This window comes from Bos taurus, chromosome 4 (assembly GCF_002263795.3).
Source record: "Bos taurus isolate L1 Dominette 01449 registration number 42190680 breed Hereford chromosome 4, ARS-UCD2.0, whole genome shotgun sequence".
Lineage (NCBI taxonomy): Eukaryota > Metazoa > Chordata > Mammalia > Artiodactyla > Bovidae > Bos > Bos taurus.
The window spans coordinates 48,181,014-48,208,148 of record NC_037331.1 but is presented as its reverse complement, the minus strand read 5'-3'; the positions used below and the strand labels follow the sequence as shown (position 1 = coordinate 48,208,148).

The 27,135-nt window shown below is 39.4% G+C and overlaps 1 protein-coding gene across 1 annotated transcript in view; it reads right to left on the bottom strand.

The window, feature by feature from the left end:
- The window catches only part of PRKAR2B (protein kinase cAMP-dependent type II regulatory subunit beta), a 100,734-nt gene that overhangs the window by 46,879 nt on the left and 26,720 nt on the right, over positions 1-27,135 (bottom strand).

The window sequence follows — 27,135 nt, the reverse complement described above, 5'->3', positions numbered from 1 at the left end:
AGCAAAACAACCAAACCAAACCAAACCTAAAACCGACTCAGAGACACAGAGAACAAACAGGTGAATGCCAGAAGGGAGGCACTGGGGTGGATGAAATAAGTGAAGAGCATTAACAGGTACAAACTTCCAGTTATATAATAAATAAGTCATAGGGATGTAATATACAGCATAAGGAATATGGTCAACAGTATTATAAGAACTTTGTGTGCAGACAGATGATTAATAGACTTATCCTGGTGATCATTTCATAATATATGCAAAATCAAGTCATTATGTAGTAAACTCGAAACTAACATGATATTGTGTATCAACTATATATTTTTTAAACTGTAAATTTTTCTTCAAAAATGTCTCCAAAGGAAAAGCAAAGAACTATGTCAGAACTCATATACATATAATTTTTATTCTAGATTTGGGTTCCTAAGTAATTAAAAAATTTAGTTATGAAGTATGTGGGCTTCCCAGGTGGCCCAGTTGTAAAGAATCTGCCTGTCAATGCAGGAGATGCAAGACATGTGAGTCCAGTCCCTAGGTTGGGAACTCTTTCTAATAAAGCTTTTCACATAAAATAAAAATACTGACTTGGTGTCTACCTCAATCTGATAATAAAATGGCTTGCTGTACACCTTGAATACTTAAAAAACATCTTCAGGCGTTGAGAACAGGAGAGGAAGGAGTATGGCAAATCCTCACTCCCAAAGCAATGATAAAATATGATTTTCACAAAAAATATAAAACAAAAACATTTCAGGACTCTGGGAATCAAAGGCCAACAAATTGAGAAGCATTTATTCATGAAATACTACTGAACCCTAAGTTAGAACAGTGGGGCTGTGAAAACACTCCTGCGTTCTTCCCTTACTCCCTCTATCACCACATTTACAGCACTCTTGATACCCAAGTGAGAGCTGATTCCCACACTGACCAATCCTCTTTTAATAGCCAGATGTCCAACAATTCCCTTCAGTTCTGACACTAGCTCCTTGTAGTGAGCATCAGATTCCACAAGCCAAGGGTTCAGCCCCACAACACCGCCCCCACTTCAGATGCCAAACATGGGTAGTGAGTCCCCAGATTACCCACAACTTCTGTCCAAAGTGGCTATATATGGGCGGTCTCCATGACCCCCTCCCTGGACTTCATCATTTGCTGCTGCTACTGCTGCTAAGTCGCTTCACTTGTGTCGCTTCACTTGTGTCCAACTCTGTGTGACCCCAGAGACGGCAGCCCACCAGGCTCTGCCATCCCTGGGATTCTCCAGGCAAGAACACTGGAGTGGGTTGTCATTTCCTTCTCCAAAGCATGAAAGTGAAAAGTGAAAGGGAAGTCGCTAAGTCGTGTCCGACTCTTAGCGACCCCATGGACTGCAGCCCACCAGACTTCTCCATCCATGGGATTTTCCAGGCAAGAGTACTGGAGTGGGGTGCCATTGCCTTCTCCAAATCATTTGCTAGCCCAGCTCATAAAACTCAGGGAAACATGCTTATCAGTTTATTATATACTAAAGGATACAATAAAGGGTCCAGCCAGAAGAGATAAGAGAGGACAAGGCTGGAAGGGCTCTGAGTGCAGGAACTTCTGTCCCCGTGGAGTTGGGGTGCATTACCCTCTCAGCATACAGATGTGTTCACTGAACCCTGTACTTTGGCAAACTTATACAGAAGCTTCATCTTGTAGCCATGATTAATGCTAATTAACTCAATCTCCAGCACCTCTCCCATTCCCAGAGGATGGCAGATGGGGCTGCAAGTCACAAGCTTCTAATCCTGGCTGGGTGTTTCAGGTAACCAGCTCCCATTCCTAAAGCTATCCCCAAGCTCATCCAAAGTCTTCTCAGTAGAACAAAGACATTCCTATCACCTAGGAAATTTCAAAGGATTTGGGAGCTCTGTGTTAGAAACCAAGATCAAAGACCAAACATTAGAACAAAAGACGTGTCTAGTGCTCTTGCAACCTAGAATATCACAAAGGTTTTAGGAACCCTGTACCAGGAAATGGGGATAGAGACCAATATACGTTTTTTCAATTATTTCATAGACAGTCTATGGCATTCCTGCTTGGGACTGCTATCCTGGCCCCCCAAGTTCAGCATGATCAGCAGCATAGTTCTACCTGCTTTGCTGCTAAGGGAGGCTAACTTGATTAAAAGTGCAAAAAATCCATGCCCAGCAATACAGTTGGTAATGGCAATCATGAAGGCAGACAAACAGCAAGACTAGCAGGTTACCTAGCTGGAGGTTGTGGAGCTGCAGCAAGTATCAGACCAACAGACTAAACAGAAATGTTTAAAAGTGAGACAACCACAGAAGAGCTTCAAAAGCTATCCAAACAACCATGGCCCACTGGAAGGCTGTGTGGGCACACACGAGAAATGGGACAGGGTCCAAGCTATCTACCTCTCTGGGTCCATGAGGCTATAGCACATGCAGAGAAGACAAACATGGCAGCCAGAAGCTGGGAAACACTTTAAAACTACCTGTAACAACTAAAGAGAAAAAAATCCAATTAAAATCTGGGCACAGGATCTAAAGTGACTTTTTTCCCCAAAGAAGGCATACAAATGGCCAACAGGTACATGAAAAGATGCTCAACATCACGAATTACTAGGGAAATGCAAATCAAAACCACAATAAAGTATCACTTCACATCTGTTAGAATGGCTATTATCAAGAAGACAAGAAATAACAAGTGATGGTGAGAATGTCAAGACCCCTTGTGCTAAATTGGACCCCTGCTGAATTGGTGCAGGCACTATGGAAGTTCCTCAAAAAATTAAAAATAGAAATACCATACAATCTAGCAATTCCACTTCTGGGTATTTATCTGAAGAAAATGAAATCTTTCTCACAAAGATATTTGCACCCCAATGTTCACTGTATTATTTACAATAGCCAAGACCTGGAAGCAATCTAAATCTCCACCCATGGATGAATGCACAAAGAACATGTGATATTTATATACAATGGAATACTATTCAGCATAAAGGAAGGAAATCTTGACATTTGCAACAACACGGATGGACCTTGAGGCCATTATGCTAAGTGAAGTAAGGCAGACATAGATAAAAGCTGTTATGATATCACATGTTGAGAATCTTCAACAAAAAAACAACTTAGAAACACAGAAGACAGATTGATGGTTATCAGAGGGGGAAAAAAGCTGTCTGAAATTTGAACATGCTCCCCAACTCACACATATATCCATCAGCTCAAGGCATTTGTAGATAACCTCTAACCCATCATGGACTTACCACTAAGCCATGCAGATACAGGAGCTAATACTGGAGATCCAGGGTTAATCTTTTTTTAATTAAAAATTTTATAAATCAGAGACATTAGCATTCACACACCATAGTGGAAACAGAGTCCATAAATTTAGCCCAGTAAAGCTGTTAAACAAAAAAAGGGCAACAACAAGTCTGAGAGGGAGTAAATCAGAATTAAGAATTACTACAAAATAAAATCTGAAATCTTGGTTCTCAGCAAACTTTCAAGGCATATAAAGAAACAGGAAAGTGTGTTCCATGAACAGGAAAAAAGCAGTCAACAGATACTGACTCTAAGTGGATCCATCTGTTAACACTTCTCAAAGACTTCAAAATAAACCATGATGCTTTGTAACTAAAGGAAGTCATATTTAAAGAATTATAGTATGATGACAATGACTCAACAAAGAGATCTCAATAAAGAGGTAGAAATTATGAAAAAGAACGAAATAAAATTTTGAAATTGAAAAGTACAATAATTGAGATGAAAAATTCATTAGACGGGTTCACTAGGTTTAAGCTGGCAGAAGGAAGAATCTACAAACGTGAAGAAAGATCAATAGAAACAATTCAACCTAAAAAGCGGAGAGAAAAAAGAATGAATAAAAAGGAAGAAAGCCTCAAAGACCCGTAAGATAACATCAAGCATACTAACCTGCATGTAATGGCAGTTTCACAAAAAGAGGGAAAGGGTAGGAAACACAAGAAGAAATAATGGCTAAAAAACTCCCAAACTTTATGAGAACTGAACTTACAGATCCAAGAAGCTCAATGAACCCTACCCTAGAATAAACACAAACAAATACATACCTAGGCACATTTCAGTTAAACTGTAAAAGTCAAAAACAAATTAAATTTTCAAAATAGTAAAAAACAGTTATCAGATATAGGAGAATAATAAAACAATGGTTAACTTCTCTTCAGAAACAATGGAGATAAGAAGGTGTTGATAGCATATTCAAATTGCTAAACGGGAAAAAAAAAAAAAATTGTCTCACAAGAATTCCATATCCAGCAAAACTATCCTTTAAAAATGAAGGTGGAATGAATTCATTCTCAGAAAAACAAAGACTAAGAAGATTTACTGCCAGCAGATGGGCCCTACAAGAGACACTAAAGGAAGTCTTTCGGGCTGAAAGGCAATGACACCAGATGCTAACTCAAATTAGCAAGAAAAAAGGAAGAGCAGCAGAAAAAGGTTAACACTTGAATAAATATAAAAGACTGTATAAATACATATGCTCGCTCTTTTTTCTCTTAATTTTACTTTAAAAGACAAGATTGCACAAAGCAATAATTATAACACCAAACTGTCAGGTCTGTAACACATATAATACATATGTCAATAACAGCACAAGGGGCTCTTCAATTCCTCTTGGTTCACACACCTGAGTAGGGCAGTCTAAATGTTCCATGTAGCTATCCCTAGGAAGAGATCACCACTTCTCACTCTGTTTCCAGGTAAAGCTAAGGTAAAAGGGGTGGGGAGGACAGTATTGATCTATTTTGAAATGTCAAGATTCTACCTTGACCATTCCTAGGCATGATATTATCTCTGACCAAAAAAGTTTAATGATTCCCATAACATACAGAATAAGGTTGTTAGAACCTTATAGTAAGAAATGTATGGGTTTTTTTTTATAGTAGGAGGAAGGCTCTCAAAAGTCTTAGTAAGAATTTGGGCTATCGTGTGTGTTATAGGAAGCATTAATGGGCTTTCCAGGTGGCACAGTTCAGTTCAGTCGCTCAGTGTGTCCAACTCTTTGTCACTCCATGGACTGCAGCACGCCAGGCCTCCCGGTCCATCACCAACTCCTGGAGCTTAATCAAACTCATATCCATTGAGTCGTTGATGCCATCCAACCATCTCATCCTCTGTCGTCCCCTTCTCCTCCCACTTTCAATCTTTCCCAGCATCAGGGTCTTTTCAAATGAGTCAGTTCTTCGCATCAGGTGGCCAAATTATTGGAGTTTCGGCTTCAACATCAGTCCTTCCAATGAATATTCAGGACTGATTTCTAGTAGGATTGACTGGTTGGATCTCCTTGCTGTCCAAGGGACTCTCAAGAGTCTTCTCCAACACCACAGTTCAAAAGCATCAATTCTTTAGCACTCAGCTTTCTTTATAGTCCAACTCTCACATCCATACATGACTACTGGAAAAACCATAGCTTTGACTAGATGGACCTTCGTTGGCAAAGTAATGTCTCTGCTTTTTAATAAGTGGTCTAGTGTCATAGCTTTTCTTCCAGGGAGCAAGCGTCTTTTAATTTCATGGCTGCCGTCACCATCTGCAGTGATTTTGGAGCCCCCCAAAATAAAGTCTGTCACTGTTTCCATTGTTTTCCCATTTATTTGACATGAAGTGATGTGACCAGATGTCATGATCTTAGTTTTCTGAATGTTGAGTTTTAAGCCAACTTTTTTACTCTCCTCTTTCACTTTCATCAAGAGACTCTAGTTCTTCTTTGCTTTCTGCCATAAGGGTGGTATCATCTGCATATCTGTGATTATTGCTATTTCTCCTGGAAATCTTGATTCCAGCTTGTGCTTCATCCAGCCCAGCATTTTGCATGATGTACTCTGCATATGTTAAATAAGCAGAGTGACAATACACAGTCTTGAAGTACTCCTTTCCCAATTTGGAACCAATCTGTTGTTCCATGTCCAGTTTTAACTGTTGCTTCTTGACCTGCACACAGATTTCTCAGGAGGCAGGTGAAGTGGCCTGGTATTACCATCTCTTGAAGAATCTCCCACAGTTTGTTGTGATCCACATAGTTAAACACTTTGGTGTAGTCAGTAAAGCAGAAGTAGGTGTTTTTTTGGAACTCTCTTGCTTTTTTGATGATCCAGCAGATGCTGGCAACTTGATCTCTGGTTCCTCTTCCTTTTCTAAATCCAGCTTGAACATGTGGAAGTTCACAGTTCACGTACTGTTGAAGCCTGGCTTGGAGAATTTTGAGCACTACTTGGCTAGGGTGTGAAATAAGTGCAATTGTGCGGTATTTTGAACATTCTTTGGCACTGCCTTTCTTTGGGATTGGAATGAAAACTGACCTTTTCCAGTCCTGTGGCCACTGCTGAGTTTTCCAAATTTGCTGACGTATTGAGTGCAGCACTTTCACAGCATCATCTTTTAAGGTTTGAAATAGCTCAGCTGGAATTCCATCACCTCCACTAGCTTAGTTTGTAGTGATGCTTCCTAATGCCCCCTTGACTTCACATTCCAGGATGTCTGGCTCTAAGTGAGTGATCACACCATAGTGGTTATCTGGGTCATGAAGATCTTTTTGTATAGTTCTTCTGTGCCACCTCTTCTTAATATCTTCTGCTTCTGTTAGGTCCACACCATTTCTGTTCTTTATTGTTCCCATCTTTGCATGAAATGTTTCCTTGTTATCTCTAATTTTTTTTGAAAAGACCTCTAGTCTTTGCCATTCTATTTTTTTCCTCTATTTCTTTGCATTGATCACTGAGAAAGGCTTTCTTATCTCTGCTTGCTATTCTTTGGAACTCTGCATTTAAATGGGTATATCTTTCCTTTTCTCCTTTGCCTTTAGCTTCTCTTCTTTTCTCAGCTATTTGTAAGGCCTACTCAGACAACCGATTTGCCTTTTTGCATTTCTTTTATTGGGGATCGTCTTGATCACTGGCTCCTGTACAATGTCATGAACCTCCGTTCATAGTTCTTCAGGCACTCTGTCTCTCATATCTAATCCCTTGAATCTATTTGTCACTTCTATTGTATAATCGTGAGGGATTTGATCAGGTCATACCTGAATGGTCTAGTTGTTCCCTACTTTCTTCAATTTAAATATGGTGGCACAGTGGTAAAGAATTAGCCTGCCAATGTAGGAGACACAAGACTCAGGTTTGATCCCTGGGTTGGGAAAACCCCCTGGAATAGGAAATGGCAACCCACTCTAGTATTCTTGCCTGGAGAATTCCTTGGACAGAGGAGCCTGGCGGGCTACAGTCTATGGGCTCACAAAGAGTCAGACAGAACTGAGCACACACAGGCTGGGCTATTACCTCAACACATTATTAAATGTATCCCTTCTATTCCCCATCCCCACCTGTCAAAATCTCTCTCCCTTCAAAGCTCTACACAAATGCCACATCCTTCCTGACACTTGCCCCAAACACACAAGTTAGAATTATAAGTCTCCTTTTATGCAGGAACACTGCACCTTATTCTCATCTTCCTTTCAGTGGAATAAAAAACTACATGGGGGCCAAATTCTAAACACAATATATGAAGCAAAATCTCCAACAGTAAATGCTATTCTTGAAAATCTCATAGAAAGCCATTGCCGAAGACAGTCATATGGTCCTGCAATAAGTCCACAACAATGGGTTTTCCCTCCAGCATTCAAATAGATTGCTTTTTCTTCTGTTGAGTAGCAGAAGTTGTTGTTGGCTACATTCAGAAGCCATGTTGTGTAGAAAATGGATATCTTTAAAGCCTAGAAATGGTCTTACTCTGAGAGGCATGCAAGAACTGAACAAGCCAGCATGAAGGGTACACTTCCTTTTCTTTCTCACTCACTGAGGGTACAAACTCACTGAGTGGACTGACCATCTGTTCCTTTGCACGCATGCTCTGTGTAGAGTGTGTACTGTGAAATCAGAGTGGTAGCACCATGACCCAGTTCTGCTGTGCTGCCCTACAACTGTCCGGTAGGTCAGTCATGAGTACATGGTCAGTTCTTTCAGAGGCCTGGGCACAAGCTAAGTCTTACTCATCTTTAGTAATCTCTCTGAACAATGCTGTAAATGGTGAGTTAATGATAAATGCTTTTTAATTTAACTGAAGTGACTGCACAACCAACCAGATAGAAAGCCATCTCTTCCACAGTTATCAGAGTATAAACATTTTCAAAACAAACATTGTTGCACAAAAAAAGCAGTTCTCTTTAAAATTAAAAACCTTTGCAAGTCTAGAAAAAAATCCAATCTCATTTAAAAACACAGTAAGTTTGCAGAATATGAGTGAGCCAGGTGGTTGGCTGCTCTTAATGTTGAGAAGAAAACAGCATCAGTAAAAGGTCTGTGAGAGGAAAATTACAGTGACCTTTAGCCTCCCACTTGATCTCTTTGAAAAACTTGTGGTATAAATGTAAAGTATTATTTCTTTTTTGAGGCATTTTCCATTAGTACCCAGATGAAGTGATATGCAAGATAATAGTTACATTCTTTTGAAGAGAAGCAACATTTGTCTGCTATTGTTATTTATTGTCATTCTGTATGTAAAGCATTATTCTATCATAAAATGGAGATTTTCTCAACATAAAAAGACAAATCCAAATGGGTCACCTGCAGTCATACAGGCAGGTGGTGAAACAAAGGACAGAGCATCCCTCACACACAGAGCTCAGGGTTCATCAACTGTCTCTGATTCAAAAAGGTACTGAGGACACTGCAGATGTCCCTTTAGGCTGGAAAGGAAGCTCAGGAACCAAGGGAAAAGCTACCTTCAACAAAGACAGAGGGCTTCTTAGGGGCAGCCAGTCTAACCTAGGAATCAGCTAGTAGATGAGATCCTATAACCCAAAATAGGGCAGACAAACTTATTCCCCAGGTGAGGTCAGGGTTTTGAGTCTTGTGTCCTAGCAAACGAGACAACTTCTAGGCAACTTCCCAGGCAAATAAGACAACTTCTAGGTCAGTCCAGAATGACTGGGCTAATTAATCAGAACACTTTCTTGGGATCTTCGTGGGGCTTGAATCAGAGGGAATGTCAGGTGGGTCTCTTTCTGGTGGCTACTGCTGTAAAGTGTGGAGCTGTAGTGGTTATATTCCCATCACATGGAGAAAGTGACCTACAGTAGAGGAGAGAATTGGAGGCAAGAGATGGAGCGATCCCTACCTGTGTTCAAAACCCAGGTACCCAGCTGCACTCCTGCCCTCCACTTGTGGCTGGATGATTTTGTGAGACTCCCCCCAACACACACCACTGACTAAATTTCACTTAATGGAATTCAATGTGCATTTCAGTCACTCACAATCAGGGAGACATCAGAAATTAAGGGGAACGCTGGTACAGAAAGATTAGGACAAGAAAAAAAAGATAATAAAGGTCCAACAAATACCAAAAATAATTTAAAATAAAATCAGACATCTGTCATTGATAAGGAAGTAGTATTTGGAAAATAACAAGTTCAAATTCTAGTGAATTCAGTGGAATTCTAACAACAAAAGTGAGCGATACTTAATTCAGGGATGTACAGTTCTGACAGGAGTACCCACAATTCTTTATCTATGATATTAGAGAATGTAAATGATAAAGTAGTCTACAAAACTGATGGAGAAGGAAATGGCAACCCACTCTAGTATTCTTGCCCAGAGAATCCTGTGGACGGAGGAGCCTGGTGGGCTGCTATCCATAGGGTTGCAGAGTCAGACTCGATTGAAGCAACTTAGCAAGCACACATGCATTGGAGAAGGAAATGGCAACCCACTCCAGTATTCTTGCCCAGAGAATCCTGTGGACGGAGGAGCCTGGTGGGCTGCTGTCCATAGGGTTGCACAGAGTCAGACTCCAACTTAGCAAGCACGCATGCATTGGAGAAGGAAATGGCAACCCACTCCAGTATTCCTGCCTGGAGAATCCCAGGGACAGAGGAGCCTGGTGGGCTGCCATTTAATGGGGTCGCACAGAGTCAGACACGACTGAAGTGACTTAGTAGCAGCAGCAGCTGCTAAACTGAAATTCTCTTCTTCCACCAAGTTTTGCTGTTTTGCAGAACAAGTAAGTAAGGTTGGCCTGTGGTCTTTAGTTTTTGTTTCATGGATTTCAGAACAACTGGCTGGTCAATAGTTTTATTGTTTTTATGATGATGATACATACACTCTGCAAACAACTCATTTTTAACTATTAAAATTTTGTTTTACTGCATGCAAAATGCCTCTAACTTTAGTGAAACTAACACATGGAAACAACTCAATTATTAACTCTTTATTTGTAAAGTTGTGGTTGATGTTCATGACAATAAAAGTACTACAAACGGTCCCTGCACTCTGGTTAGGGAGATTAATCATCTACAGGAGGAGTATAAATTATTATTCAAGGTTATACACAGTGGCTGATCTACAGTGTGGGGAAAGAGCATGGGATTCAGACAAACTGAGGCATATCCCAGCTCTGCCATTTTTTTTTTCCTGCTACTTATTAACTGTGTGAACTTTGTACATTACCCAGTACTATGAATCTCAATTTTTTTCAGCAATAAAGTGTGGCTATTAAGATGACCCAGAAGGATGGTATGGGGAAGGAGGTGGGAGGGGGGTTCAGGATTGGGAACACGTGTACACCCGTGGTGGATTCATGTTGATGTATGGCAAAACCAATACAATATTGTAAAGTAATTAGCCTCTAATTAAAATAAATAAATTAAAAAAAAAAGAAAAGACCTACCTCAGAGAGTTGCTGTGATTAAATAAAAGCCAGCTGTAGAGGCATCACAAGAGATATAAACCCTGAAAAATAGACTGAAATATTTGGCTTAAGCTATCAAAAGACATAAGGATGAAGTAGACTAGATAAACATTTATACTTGTGAAGGAGACCAAGTTCTTGTCCTTTGCACACACAATCCTCCTGGAATGCTACCCTCCAAGACCCACTACCTTCTTCCTACATGTTGACTCAAATGTCACCTTCTGGGAGAGGCATTCTCCCGCATGCCACAGGTGTCATAAGCCACTCAATGAAGAACCGAGTCACCCAAAGATTCTTATTCAGGACGATACCTGAGTTGGGCTTTAGTCCCTAAAAGAGTCTGTGCTGAAGAGCACACATCCAGTGGGAAACTCACTAGGTTCAAGCTTTAACTGCTCCCTAGAAAACCTGAAGAATTGTGGACCAGTTAGTTAACTTCTCTGTGCCTCAGTTTCCTTGTCTACAATATGGGGTTAAAATAATACCTTACTCACATGACATTTTAAATCAAAGAATGTTTAAAATACAATAGGGAGTCACAGCTTGACTGGATGCGAAGGTTTATGTTGTGGTAACAAAAGACAGGGTTACAGAGTAATTGAGTCTAAGTTCTTCAGGGCCTTGAGTCAAATATCAATTTAAAATGTATAGACTTCATGATGCATAGGGTATCATGACAGAGATCTGCCAGATGAATTAGAAAAAAAAAGGAAGACAAAAGCAAGAGAGATTACCTAGCCTTGCTACAGCAACCTACATGTGTTGTAATTGGTACAGGTTCCAACAGAAACAGAGAGGAAGGGAAAGCAACAGTAAAAGTCGGCACTAATCCAGTGACAGATGAAACACAAGGCCGAAGTTATTCAGTGTACACATTAATAATTTAATTAACACGTGTGGTTTCCATCAAGAACTCATCATAGAACAAAAAAAATTTGATTGTCACATTATACTGAGTGACTATCAAACAAATGTGGGTATGACCAAGTACAAGCAAGTAAGAAGCAGTATCTTTTTAAAGCAAGATGAAATTAAAATGTATTCTTTTTATGGTACAAAACACAGAAGTACAGTCTAGCATACTAATGTAATATACCAATGGAAATTTTGAGAAAATAAGCAGTTAAGATGCATTTTTTTGTACTTAACTCTCAGATCAGTTCAGTCGCTCAGTTGTGTCCGACTCTGCAATCCCATGAACCGCAGCATGCCAGGCCTCCCTGTCCATCACCAACTCCCGGAGTCCACCCAAACCCATGTTCATTGTGCCGGTGATGCCATCCAACCATCTCATCCTCTGTCGTCCCCTTCTCCTCCTGCCCTCAATCTTTCCCAGCATCCAGGTCTTTTCAAATGAGTCAGCTTTCCGCATCAGGTGGCCAAAGTATTGGAGTTTCAGCTTCAACATCAGTCCTTCCAATGAACACCCAGGACTGATCTCCTTTAGGATGGACTGGTTGGATCTCTTTGCAGTTCAAGGGACCCTCAAGAGTCTTCTCCAACACCACAGTTCAAAAGCATCAATTCTTCGGCGCTCAGCTTTCTTCACAGTCCAACACTCACATCCATACATGACTACTGGAAAAACCATAGCCTTGACTAGACGGACCTTTGTTGGCAAAGTAATGTCTCTGCTTTTTAATATGCTGTCTAGGTTGGTCATAACTTTTCTTCCAAGGAGCAAGCATCTTTTAACTTCATGGCTGCAATCACCATCCACAGTGATTTTGGAGCCCAGAAAAATGAAGTCAGCCACTGTTTCCACTGTTTCCCCATCTATTTGCCATGAAGTGATGGGACCAGATGCCATGATCTTAGTTTTCTGAATGTTGAGTTTTAAGCCAACTTTTTCACTCTCTTTTTTCACTTTCATCAAGAGGCTCTTTAGTTCTTCTTCACTTTCTGCGTAAGGGTGGTGTCATCTGCATATCTGAGGTTACTAATGTCTCTCCTGGCAATCTTGATTCCAGCTTGTGCTTCATCCAGCCCAGCATTTCTCATGATGTACTCTGCATATAAGTTAAATAAGCAGGGTGACAATATACAGCTTTGACATATTCCTTTTCCTATTTGGAACCAGTCTGTTGTTCCGTGTCCAGTTCTAATTGTTGCTTCCTGACCTGCATACAGGTTTCTCAAGAGGCAGGTCAGGTGGTCTGGTATTCTCATCTCTTTCAGAATTTTCCAGTTTATTGTGATCCACACAGTCAAAGGTTTTGGCATAGTCAATAAAGCAGAAATAGATGTTTTTCTGGAACTCTCTTGTTTTTTCCACGATCCAGCGAATGTTGGCAATTTGATCTCTGGTTCCTCTGCCTTTTCTAAAACCAGCTTGAACATCTGGAAGTTCACAGTTCACATATTGCTGAAGTCTGGCTTAGAGAATTTTGAGCATTACTTTACTAGCGTGTGAGATGAGTGCAATTGTGCGGTAGTTTGAACATTTTTGGCATTACCTTTCTTTGGGATTGGAATGAAGACTGACCTTTTCCAGTCCTGTGGCCAATGCCGTTTTCCAAATTTGCTGACATATTGAGTGCAGCACTTTCACAGCATCATATTTTAGAATTTGAAATAGCTCAACTGGAATTCCATCGCCTCCACTAGCTTTGTTCATAGTGATGCTTCCTAAGGCCCACCTGACTTCACATTCCAGTATGTCCGGCTCTAGGTGAATGGGAGTGATCACACCTTCATGGTTATCTGGGTCATGAAGAATCTTTTTTGTACAGTTCTTCTGTGTATTCTTGCCACCTCTGCTTAATCTCTTCTGCTTCTGTTAGTTCCATACCATTTCTGGCCTTTATTGAGCCCATCTTTGCAGTATTACTAATACTACTAGGAAACATATTATTATATTTATTATTATATTCCTACCACATTATTACATTCTACTATTCTCCCTACATGGTGGACCAGATGGTAAAGAATCTGCCTGCAATGTGGGATACCTGGGTTTGAACCCTGGGTCACGAAGATCCCCTGGAGAAGGAAATGGCAACCCACTCTAGTATTCTTGCCTAGAAGATTCTATGAACAGAGGAGCCTGGTGGGCTACAGTCTATGGGGTAGCAAAGAGTCAGACACGACTGAGCGACTAACACACAAACACACACACACTATTCTTTAGGAAATGGGTTAAGTATTCTACATTGATTATCTCATCAATCAACAATACCCCATGAGTAAGTTACTCTCACAGCCCCAGAAAATGAACTGAAGTTCAAAGAGCCTAAAAACCCTCTCAAGGTAAAACAGCTAGTGAATGGCAAAGCTCAAATTTGAACCCAAAGCTCTGTGACCTTAGAGCTCAAACACTTAAAGCAGTAAAAGGGAAAAAAATTGAATAGGCAGTTAACAGAAAAATACAAATGGTCAAAAAAAAAAAAGTAATGCCAAGCCTCACTCAAATTTTAAAAAATGCCAACTAAAACATACTGATCTGTTGAATTGATACACATTTTTTTTAAGTTTGGCAAGTATATGTTAAACATAATTTGAAAGTATAAATTAGTATACTATTTTAAAGGGCAACTAGACAATGCCTACACAAATGTCACATGCTTATACCTTTGACTTCTAGAAATAGATCCACTTCTAGAAATATATCCTATAGATGTACTTGCACAATTATGCAAAGATACATGTACCTAAAATGTAAACACCCTTGTTATTTATATAAACTTTAATATATTCATATAGTAGAACACTATTCAGTCATTAAAGTAAGAATAGGGTACCTCTAGATGTTAGGACATGAAAAGTGTTACAGGGCACACTGCTAAGTGAAAAAGGCAATGTACAAAGCTGGATACAATTTTAATTCTAACTAAATATGCACATGCATAAAAATACCCATGAAAGTACTCAAGAAACCAACTGCGTTACCTCTAGGACTAGGAATGATGGGAGAAACAAGCACCTTTTTAGTGTTCACTTTATACTTTTTTGTACTATTTGACTTTTTACCATGAGCATGTATCACTTTAATAATAAAAAAAACTTAAATGATATAAAATGTACATGTACACACTGATTACAATATAAAACACGGGTACATATAAAAACAGGGATACCAATTCATAAAGGTTCCGTTTTAGAAATATTTTAATAGTTGAACTTAATACAGTGGGAAATGACTTCATCATTAAAAAGGCCAAAAAAGAAAAAAGATACTGACTTTCAGTTGCTGAAGATAGAGGAGAGTGGGAAATGATTTCAAATTAACACAGAGAAAATGAACAAGCCATGGCCAGTCAGCCCTCTCCCTCCACTTGTGCCCATGTCTATTCCTGCTTCTCATTTCATCCTCTCCCTTCCGAATCACCACGAGGCATTTCACATACTGTTTTTAGACTGCTCAGAGTGCTGGACTCATTGGTTTCTAGTTTATACAAGTAGATGTAACTAGATCTTTTTTATTTATAATATTCATAATTACAATAATAAAATTCTGCAAACCAAGAAAACTTGGCTCATTCAGTTCTAAGCATGTTCCTTAGGTATACTTCCATCATCAATCTTCCAGTTTGATTTGCACACATCCAAAAAGCATATAGATGGTGGTCATGACAATATAAATTAAATTGATTCTTCCCAGTATTAAGAGTTTTTTCCCCTTCTCCAGGGAGAAACAAAGAGAAATAATAAACCTCACTAAACTTCAAGCAAATTATTTCTACCAATGTAGTTAATTCTATGTAAAAACAAGTAGTAGTATAGTTTATAATATTGCCAGATACTTATCCATTAATTTGAGTGGTAACATAGTATTTTCAGATACCTAGCTGAAATGGAAAGGAAGTACTTAAATTTAGATCAAAATTAATCTGAATCAAGATGTCAAGGGGCGAAGGCAGAGTGCAAGTCACATCAAAACTGCTTTTTATATATTTTGTATAAGGACCACTTTGGAAAAGTTGGTTTTAATAAATGGTAGAATCACATGCTATACCACAAGTTCAGGGTGAGGATTTTTTTAATAAACCTTTTCTGCTACTAAGAAGGAAAAATAAGAGGAAAAAAAAATCTGAATCACTTGAATTGACTGCTAAAAGTATCAGAATGTAAACCATTTTCTAATTTGGGGCACAGAAAACTTGACTAACCTTGGCTGTCGGAGAACAACAATAAACGCTTCATTTACAAATATGTGTAGAAATAATGCTCTTACTAGAAACCATTGTTTTTTCTTTCCTTTGAGGGAATTTAGGGTATAAAATATTTAACATAATTTCAAAATTCAGGATGAATTATAAAGAAAATATAGCTAGTTGTTCGATTTAGTGTTCTCCAGAATCCCCACAAACAAGGGAATGATTTGGCTGTGACATAGCCAAAAGTTTTATAGTTCTACTAGCCTATATCTCTCATTTAATAAAACTGTTAAAAACTAGTTTGATTCAATTTTCAAGTATAAATTAACCATATTTTAAAAAATGAAAACATGACCTTAGGCATGCTAAACTCTTTGTGCCTCAGTTTTCCACACCTGTAAAATGGTGGAGACCAAAAGAAAACTTCCTTCGAAGACGGCAGCAGTGATTCTTGTGGGTTATCATAAGGAAGGAGGCTAAAAAGCAGTGCCTGGCACATGATCCATCCTGCATAGATTTTAGTGTCATCATCAACATCTACTGTCACAAGAAGTTAGACTGCTAGGGCTCATAACCAAAACAAGTGCTCCTTACTCAAGCTCCCTTGTTAGAGAAATTTATTCTTTGACAAAAGCACAGGGGAAGGCTCTGGGAATTAAAAATTCATGAAAAACATTTAGCACTGGTGAAAACAAGACAACAGGCCCAAAATGAAGTTGCTTCTACTAAGCCTCAAGTCATCAGACTGAGACTTAATTACAGTTTCTGCTCTCCCAGAAACGGAATCTTAAACCAGCCAATCAGGAGTCACTTGGTCTGCCTCACAGACCGTGCTACTCCTTTAAGGAAAGTGACCTTGCAAATAACCAATTCTCTTTTTTCCCTAGTGTAACTTCCTTGGCTCCACTCCTTTCTGCCTATAAAGAGTGTTTCATTTCCTGCAGCTCCTCAGGGCCCCTTCCTATCTGCTAGATGGGATGCTACCCGATTCAAATCAATCTTTGCTCAAGGTAACTTTTAAAGCGTTTAGTATGCTTCAGCTTATCTTTTAACAGCATGCACAGGCTGCCTTCAGAACATACAACGATCTCTGCCTCAGAATCTCTGTCTAGGATGAGATAACCAACCAAGAAACACCAGGACCTCTGCCTACACGGCTTAACAATAAGAATCCCTTCTAAAAGATGTAATTCAAGAAATGATTTAACTAAAGAAAAACTCTGATTTTATTTAAATTCTAATTTTATTGCTTAGGTGATACAACATGAATGTTTATTTTTTAATCAATAAAAATATATAATTCTGGATTATAAGCCTTTTTTATTATTCTCATTCCAAGAATAGCTCTCAACTCTAAGAAGTGTACTTAAAAATAGATTAAACTGTCCTTTCCACATAAATGTGCTGAAGAAAAGAAAACCAACACTGTAACGGTCACAGAATCTGAATAAAGTGAAAATACCAAATAAAAAGGTAACTTAAAAGTAGTTTATTTTTAGAACCCACAGAGTTGAAGTTTTCAGTTTCTACTGCAGCACACCACTCTCAGCAACCTGTTGAAACTCAGCTCTGAAAATAACCCCACAGCATAAAAGTCATGTACATTTTCTGGAGCACCATGGGTCTGGTACCTCATCTACGTTATGCAATGAGCATATCAAACTACCTAAATCTGCTTTTAAATGGGAGCTATAACTTGGAATTCTCTTTTAAAATATCTAAGGAGAGGGTCAGTTCCACCTTTTTTGATGGAGGCCAGTAAAGATGACTAACACTCACAATTCCTTGAAACAAGTATAATGATATAATTATTTAAGCTGCTCAGTCTTTCAAATGAAAGGCTCTTTTCTACAATCCTGAAAACAAAACTCAATTAATTTGTATTTTTTTTTTAGCAATTTGATTATACTATCTTATGTAAAATAACAGCAACAAAACCAATAATCTCTGGTTTTAATGCAAAACCGAATGTAGGAAAAAATGGTGGTAGTGGTGGTGAAACCCACTTGTTAATTTTCAGAAAACATGATCAAATGATTAGCTAGTATAAAATACACTGCTGGGCTCTTGGTCTCAGCATGCAATGACAGTTACATTCTCCAGTAATCAGCTCCCAAAAGCAACTGGTTCAATCTGATTAAGAGGGTTGCGGGGTAGGGGTGGGGAGGTGAAGGCTATACACACACCCATCTAAAATTAAAGGTTAAATCTTAAAAAAGTGGATCAACTCATTTTCAAAATAACCATCTACAAGCACAGCTTATAATTTAGGGGAGACTGAAGTTGCTTTCTGTTTTTACTTGAAGAGCTAAAGGATGTTACATTTGAGAGAAATTTCTCCCATCTCCCCACAAATATTGACATGGTGTTAATTAAGTTAATCCAAATTTGCAGTAAGGGAATTAGCTGTAAGAGATACACAGAATTATGCACTTTGGTCAATTAAAATTAAGTGGGAGGGATTATCGGAGAAAATAACACAGATACTAATATCATGACATTCTGATTAGATTAAAATTTGACAACTTGAGCCTAAAGATATATAAAAGTTTATTTAGCATCCACTGTGCGTCAGGCACCACACATTTTTTTTTTTAAAAGCTTTGCCTACATCTCTTCGTGAATTACACCAACCCAGTTTTACAGAAGAGGGTTTAAGGAAGTTGTCCATGGTCACACAGCTAAAAAATAATGCAACTGAAATCCTAAATTACATTTATCGGCCTCTGGCCCAGCCCAGTGCCAAACCCACTGCAGGCTCTTGTTGAATATTTGGTCAATAAATGGAAGAATGGCCTCAAATACAAGCTCTTTGCTTCTATACCTCCTGACTTCTGTAATCATGATAAACATGAGTTTAAGGTGCTCTCACTGGGAAGAGTTAGCCTTACAGGAAGTTTAGTAAACAAGCATTCATAGTGAATGAATTATAACCAAAAGACCCTCCATCCAACTCTGTCCTCGTTGTTCTGTCATCCTTGGTCATCCACAAGATGCAAGACCATCTAGACAACCAGCTTTCCCCAATTTCATCTCCATGCTTCTCCAAGCTTCCCCATTAGTCCTGGAAGGCAGAGCATGTTTACTGCTGCTCTGCTCAGCGCCTAACACCATGCCTAGTGATGCTAAGTGCACAGTAAATATCTACTCAATAGCTGACCTGTGGGACAGCCCCTGCCCCCAGTCACTGTCTGAGCACCACTGCTGCCAAAGGTCCTATGCTCTGCACACAGTGGGATCCAAATGATGGTGAGGGACGGCCCTGGCTCCCCACCCTGGCATCTAGACCATACATGTACTCCCTGCTGATGCCCTGCTTCTGAGATTCATGACATTCTGGCACCCTTGGACCAGCATCTAGCTCTGTCTTATTTCCACCCCAGTACTGCCACAGTCACAGAACACATCAATGTCCATGGCCAACTTCAATTTTTTTCTGCTTCCTCAACCCCAATAAAGCTTCATCCAATATCTACTTTAGCAGTCTCACTCCACAACTGATGCACACTGGTCCCAACTCCTCTGGAATCTTAAAGCACATTACAACACAGCTGACCCAATATTCCCATCCTTCAGGGACTCCCATTTCCTTACCTCCCATTCTCTTTTTTCTTCGACTTCACCCAGAAATGCCCTTTTCCCACAGTTCACTAATGAGAAATGTGAACAGCCACGATATCAAACAACATGTAAGAGTAACAGCAGCTTGGGTGCATACATAGATGGCACCTAGAAAGAAAGGAGTGCCGAGGCGTGGGGTGAACTGTCGCAAGGCCAGACAAGCAAACCCCATGGAGTGTTTCCAGCGTGAAGAGGCACATGGATGCCAGGAACAGAGGTAAGAACACACGTGCCATGAACCAGAGTCAGGGGCCCCCACATACCAGCATCCTACCTGTCCAAGGGTGCCACTCACGTTCAGCCTGCTCGCATAAAAATGCCCAAATGGAAATATACTTTTTGGTTTCATTTTAATCATCAGTTCCTCTAGATAAATGTGCTGTTTCCCTTTTGAAAAGCTTCTTATGAGAACTTTCATATCTCATACAGGCCACACCAAGGTCATGACACCTAAACCTCAGCATCCATAGTGAGATAACTCCAGACAGCAGGAGCTTCTAGGAGCTATTACAATTATTCAATAGTACAGCTGTGTGATACCACCCTGGCAATTTCACTACAGTTTACAAAAGGGCAGGTCTGCAATGGATTGGGGGTGAAGGGGCAGGGAGAACGTGCTTCACACAGCTGTGCAGTGGTGACCTCCACTCTGATCATCCTTACAGAACAGCTTCAGTTAGTTCACATGTCCACCCTATGCCCTCCCGTCTATTTCACAGGCAGTATCTAGGGACCTGACGCACAAGGGGCTCAGCAAGCTGCACAGGCCTCCCTGCCATCTTCCAAGCACTTGGCATCTGCTGGCCCTGAGTCTGAGGACACATTTAGGAGCAGAAGGAGACGCCCCACCTGGCCCTGAACTATAGACCAAGGTTTTACTATTGTCTTTCTCTTTCCCTTCCCAGGGGTCTCCAAAAGAACTTGGGAGAAATTGCAATAAAGGTCAGGAGCTAATCTCCCACTGGCCATAGACAGTTGATCAGCATTCCTGGGCCCAACAAAAAAGAATCAGAGACGGAACACCTGCCGTGGTCCACTGGGCTGTCATGCACTGCAAGTCAGAAGCACCAGTCAGCTAGGACTGCCAGGGAGGGCGGAGGTGGGGAAGAAACTGGGGCAGAAAGGGAGCAGCACTGGCTCTGGTCCCCTCCTCTGACTTGTGATGAATCCCAAGGGAGAATCCATTTTAACACAAGCCAGAGAACAGAGCGAACAAGTGGCTTGGAACCACTCCCCCCACAAGGAGTCCCAGGGCCTGGGCACTGGCCTCTCAGAGACCAACCCCCCCTTCCCCCAAGGTCCATCCTCCACCCTCCCCTCACCTCCCTGCCCGGTGCTGGCACTCTGGTTTCATCTGGCTGCCTCCAGGGAGCTGTCTGACTCTTGACTTCAGCCCTACCCCTGGGTGTTTCTAAACAATTCTTGGTGTCCCACTGTGTGCAGTCAACAAGATACCTCGGACACCGTTAAATCCAGTCTAGGCTCCTGGAGGCCCCTGCCTATTTCGAAGACTTATGTGAACCTCAGGCTGAGATTGTGGAACCAAACTGGGGTGAATACTGTATCAAGTGACTTTCATGTATTATCTACTGTTTAATCATTACAATCTTTTTGTGAGATAGGTATTAGCTCCATTTTATACCTGGAGAAACAAAGGTACCTAAGACCAACACACACACACACTTTTAATAAGTGGGTATATAAAGAGCAGAGTAAATACTCCAGCCTAGGTCTATCTGAAAGCAGAGCCTACGCGGCCTCCCCTGGTAAGAGAGACCCTAAACATTTTGCAGCAGTGGTTTCATTAAAGGCAGAAATAACTCCTGGCCTTCAAGCCTCTGCTGTCCATGGCCTTGAGCATCTGCTTACTTCAGGCCACAGGTGCCTGATGGCAGAGGTCAAGTATAGAGCACTATAAAAGAGGATTTATAATAAAAATAGCTAGCTACTAGTGACAAAGTACAGATACTGCCCTTATCTACCTGCTGAAACCCATATCATAAGCCTTAAAGACCAGCTCAATGGCACCTTTCTGTGAGACCCACACCCTGGAAGAATTAGATCTTTTCTCCTTTTCACTCTTTGGATATTGTGGTACTAAGCACACGCCTACTAGACTGAACTTCCTAAGGGGCCCCATCCTGCTCTTCTTGCATCTCTAGCACTATAAGTGACCCAAAAGACTCAGTAACATTTGCTAAATGAATTAGTAAATTAAAGTAGGATTCTCACAGAATGTATTATCTAGTGTTTTTGACTATCAAACTTGAAATGAGCTTCTAGGCACAAAATATAAATGTAAATATATTCATACCAGCAAATTAGTTTGAAAATACGAGAATGACCTCTGGGAGAAAATAATTTGGGGGCTAAAAGCTCTCGTCAAATAACTTTAAAATAAAAACAATGAATACCAAGGCTACAAAATATTTTCAAAACAAAACAAAAGGAAGCATATGCTCCCTGAATCAAGGAAGCATATGTTCCCTGAATCAGATTCAAGACGAGATCTGAACTTCTGCTATTTTACTACTTTTCTTGGGAACTAACCATGCTCTGTTTGAGGGTGATATTACTGAGTTTTTAATGTGCCACTTTACACAGTGGGTGTGTGAGATTCAAAGACTTAATTTCACCTCTGAATTATTCCACACGCTGGTTTAGGGAAAATTAGATCTTAGCTCTATTAAAAATATACTATAAAATTCAGTGCCCATGTTATGGCTAAAAATTGAACAGAGGCTAATTCTCAACATGAGAAAAGAAAATTAGCTAATTCATAATTTGGAGTTTCATTTTCACTTCTATTTTAGGAAAAAAAAATGATGTACTAGATCAAGAGATACTCAACAGCTGTTCATGAAAGCAATACTAAATGTCCATGCAAAGACTTCATGGTCGTCAATGGGGCACCGTGACCAGACAGTGGACGTGCCTGTACAATCTAGGAACAGGTCACAGGGGAAAGTGCCTCACTGTTGGGGACAACTGTCAGAACTCAAAAAAGCAGTTTTCAAAATTTCAGGGAGCCAACTTATGAAAGACAAGAAAAGTGGAGTCATGACAATTAAATGCAACGTAAAATCCTTGAATATGCTGGAATGAAGAAAAAAAAAAGACACACCAAGACAACTGAGGAAATCGGACTCTAGACAGAAGATTAGATAACAGCATTGCTGCTAAGTCACTTCAGTCGTGTCTGACTCTGCAACCCCACAGACGGCAGCCCACCAGGCTCCCCCGTTCCTGGGATTCTCCAGGCAAGGACACTGGAGTGGGTTGCCATTTCCTTCTCCAATGCATGAAAGTGAAAAGTGAAAGTGAAGTCTTTCAGTCGTGTCCCATGTCCGACTCTTCGCGACCCCATGGACTGCAGCATACCAGGCTCCTCTGTCCATGGGAGTTTCCAGGCAAGAGTACTGGAGTGGGGTGCCATTGCCTTCTCCGGGATAACAGCATTATATCAAGGCTAAATTCCCTGCATGTTATATTATTATGTAGAAAATGTCCTTGTTCTCAGGAGATATGCATGAACTATTTATGATTCCTAAAAGGTTCAGTTAAAAATAAATAAATACAAGTATTTATCTGGGCATGTGCAAGGAAAAAAAGAAAAGAACATATAAATGTGGCAAAATAGTAACACCTGGGAAATCTAGATAAAGGTGTTCATTGAACTATTCCTCAAACTTTTCTATAAGCTTGACTTTTTCAAAATAAAATTCTGAGGTTAAAATAAATTCAGAGAGGTCTGACCTCCTGAGAAGGCATTGTCTCAAGATTAATGGGTCATTTCTATTTGTTTTTCAATTTAGAGCCAAAAACACAAAGGAAAACCATTAAGCTCTTAAAAAAAACTCTGCAATGTATAAACAATAAAAAGAGAGACCCATATTAAAGGATGAATATCAAATACTATTATGACTCTTTTAAGGCTTTTTTGACAGACTAAGACACAGAGTTGAGCATTTTATTGTTTTGTTCTAAACTATGTTCCAGGGGGCTGACCACCAACTTTTTTGAGAGCCTAGATACTCTGCTTTACAAAAACCACCTAACCTACCCCTAACAAGGTGACTATTGCTGCTATGACCTCAAAGTGAAAGAAAATGAAAATAAGAAAGAAACACTCAATGAAGTAAATAACTTATCTACAAATTCACACAGTAAATGAGTGGTTTGAACTCAAGTCTGTATAACTCTACATTCTAGGGTCTTTCCCATACAATATACTAGATAAAACACAATGCAATAGAGTTGCTGTTTGCTTTAAGTTTTATTCTTCAAAGATTTATTCAGCCACTATCTCTACTACTGCCACTAATTTTAATAGTAATTAAACAATAAATGGGCTTCCCCAGTGGCTCAGTGGTAAAGAATCCATCTGCCAAGCAAGAGACGTGGGTTTGATCCTTGGATCAGGAAGATCCCCTGAAGAAGGAAACGGCAACCCACTCCAGTACAGTATTCTTGGCTGAGAAATCCCATGGATAGAGGAAACCTGGCGGGCTACAGTCCCTGAGGTTGCAAGAGTCGGAAATGACTTCCAACTAAACAACAACAAACAATAAATGGTATATTTCCTTTCTTCTCCATCAGAAAAACAATCTTCCAAAACAAAGTCCATAAGCTTTAAGAAAACTAAACCCCCAGCTGTCAGTGTTATTTCTATCAAAAGTCTAAAACAGATTATGTATATGACTTTTGTGTATCTGAAAAGACATACCGATAAGAAGTGATTACTCAGAGGAGAAATGGATCATAAAAGAACGAAACAAAAAAAAATTGTTTAAAAATAGGCTTAGGATCATGGGATGTTGTTTAAAAATAAGTTTATGGATAATCATATTGTAATATATACATGTATTGAATCAACACGCTGTCCATTTTAAACATACACAATGTTACTAATACCTGCCTTTCATTCCCGAACCAAATGGAAAACTAGTTTAGGAAACTTCTAAAAACTCTTAGAATTCTAAGAATTTTGTTTGAAAACTGAGTGAAACTAATTCCTTTTATAGAAATAAAAGCCAACAGGTTTATGGGCAGGCACTGAAAACACATGAGGACAGTTCAACAGATACAGTGTCATTAAAAGTATAAAAATGATCCAAAATAATGTATCTGTATTAAACACATTCTTAATATAAACAGTCCCCTCATCCTCCTGAACCATAACAAAAGAAAAAGGCATGAAAAGGAAAAATGTTTTGTTTGAAGCATTTAGGTTGAAATATCTACTTTTGACAGACGCAGTATGAATCGAAAAGCCAAAACCTCAAAGATTTAGGAAACTCAGTCAGATTAGGACCCTGTATATAATAGTCCTAAGCTTTCATTCAATCAAAAGTGACTGAATACCTAGCACTATCAAATTGTTTTTTACTGTTGTAATGTGTACACACAGTATTTGTTGTTATAACTATTATTTAAAAATAGCAGTAGTAGTGTTAGTCAGTCGTGTCTGATTCTTTGCGACCCCATGGACTGTAGCCCATGAGGCTCCTCTATCCATGGGATTCTCCAGGCAAGAATATTGGAGTGGGCTGCCATTCCCTTCTCAGGTAACTTCCCAATCCAGGGATCGAACTCAGGTCTCCTGCACTGCAGGCAGATTTTTTACCACCTGAACTACAGGGAAGCCCTCATTTAAAAATAATAGATAAATAAGAAATAAATTCTTATATCCTAGACAGCTGGTTGATTTTACCTGATGTAATTTTTTTCCCTTAAATTACAGGTCTCACACTACAAATTTAAATTTATAGTTTATTTCTGAAAAGTGTTTCTGAACTAAAATAACATCAGAAAAAGATATCCCAAGAAATATTTTTAACTATCAAATATGAATTTTTCTATTTTAAGTGGGTATCTATTTTTGTTATTTTTTGGAAATGCTATTTCAAAAGAAATTGAAGTCTATCTCTACTTCTAAATTAAACTACTTTTAGCCACTAAATTAAATTTACAAAGAGAAATAAAGAATTTCCTCCTCAAGATGCCTTAAGACTGTTTCTGTTTTCTTCTTTGTCAAAAAAGTTTTAGTGATTGTTCTTTTTATCTAAGGTAGTAAATATTTTATTTCCCTTGCCTGAAAGACTGAAAATGTATATAAGATGCTTAGCATAGTCCCTGACCTACCAGGGTACTCCATAAGCCAGTTGTCTTTTCCTCCCAATAATCAACGTCAAAGTTCATTCCTACAGTGCTCTCCAGCATGTTATATTATTAGGGTTGTAAAGAATCGGACACGACTGAGCGACTAAGCACAGCACAATACTTACACCTTTAAAAGGTTTTGTAACACGGCTCTGAACTTGATATCACTTCATTTTTCTTTCAATTGCTTCCTGCTGTTTTCACATTTCCTATTACCTGTCACTCTAGGGAAAAAATGCAACATTTGACTTGAATGTGTATTTCTTTGCTGGGGTTCCATCTTATCGGCATTTCCAACCAATTTTGCTGAGATACAATGGACACAGATTTAGCTGTGGTGGTAGGGGCTGAAATAATGCTGTTTCAAAATGAACCTACACTGGGACTTCCCTGGTAGTCTAGTAGTTAAGACTCCACTCAGGAACCTACTGAACCCTGGATCTATCAAACCAATGGTAAGTATACTGAACAACAAATGTTAATGGAATTTGCCCAGAAATAATGTCTCATGTCAGGCAGAAAGAGAGATAATTTATTCTAAGAGTCTTAATTACATTTCTATGGAAAGACTCTCACATCATGAAGATAAGATATCACACTACTGATTCTCTCTTATTGTTCTTCTCTGTTTTCACCACTGTTGACAAAGACTATGTATTACACCAGAATAAAATCACTGTTGATTACTCTACTTTGGGATAAAGTCTGATTGATGCCTTACTGACAAAAACATAATTTCTCACTTCACAAAAGGCATAATCTACTCTTTGTTTCCAACATTTAAAATAGATACTCCTTGACATTACAAAAAGCTCACAAGGATAAAGCAGATACCATCCCAGTAGAACATATTTTCCTAATCCCTGTCTTATTCCTTATAGACCTGGTCACCACATAGTAAGAGTAAACCATACCAGTAACTGTTGACAAATTAAATACAAAACTCAATTTTAAAACACCCTTAATAATATAGCACATATGGAAAGGAGGTAATTTTATGAAATAAATGACTCATTTGTATTGTATAAATGTCAAAGATGATCTGTTTGAATCTTATCTTGTGGTTTTCAACCAAAAAACTTAGTTATAAATAAAAGAATGTCATTTTTTTCAAACCAAACATGGTAGTACTTCATTTGTCCTCTATCTTTAGAGAAGAAGGTATTTCAAAGGTGAATTTTCCAAACAATAATTTATCCATTTCAATGCCCAAACTCACTTAGGATAGAAACGCTTTCAGCTGTGTCCTGTACTTACCCACCCATGTAATGTAGGTGGTACCCAGTATGAGTGTGTGTTAAGTCGCTTGAATCACGTCTAACTCTTTGCAACCCTATGGACTACAGCCCGCCAAGCTCCTCTGCCCAGGGTTTTCCAGGCAAGAATACTGGAGTGGGTTGCCATACCTTCCTCTAGGGGATCTTCCAATCCCAAGGATCGAACTCGCATCTCCTGCATTGCAGGCAGAGTCTTTACTGCTGAGCCACGGGGGAAGTATCCAGTGTAGGGAACCAAATCTAAATTCTTGCCAATGGCTAAGGTCTCCC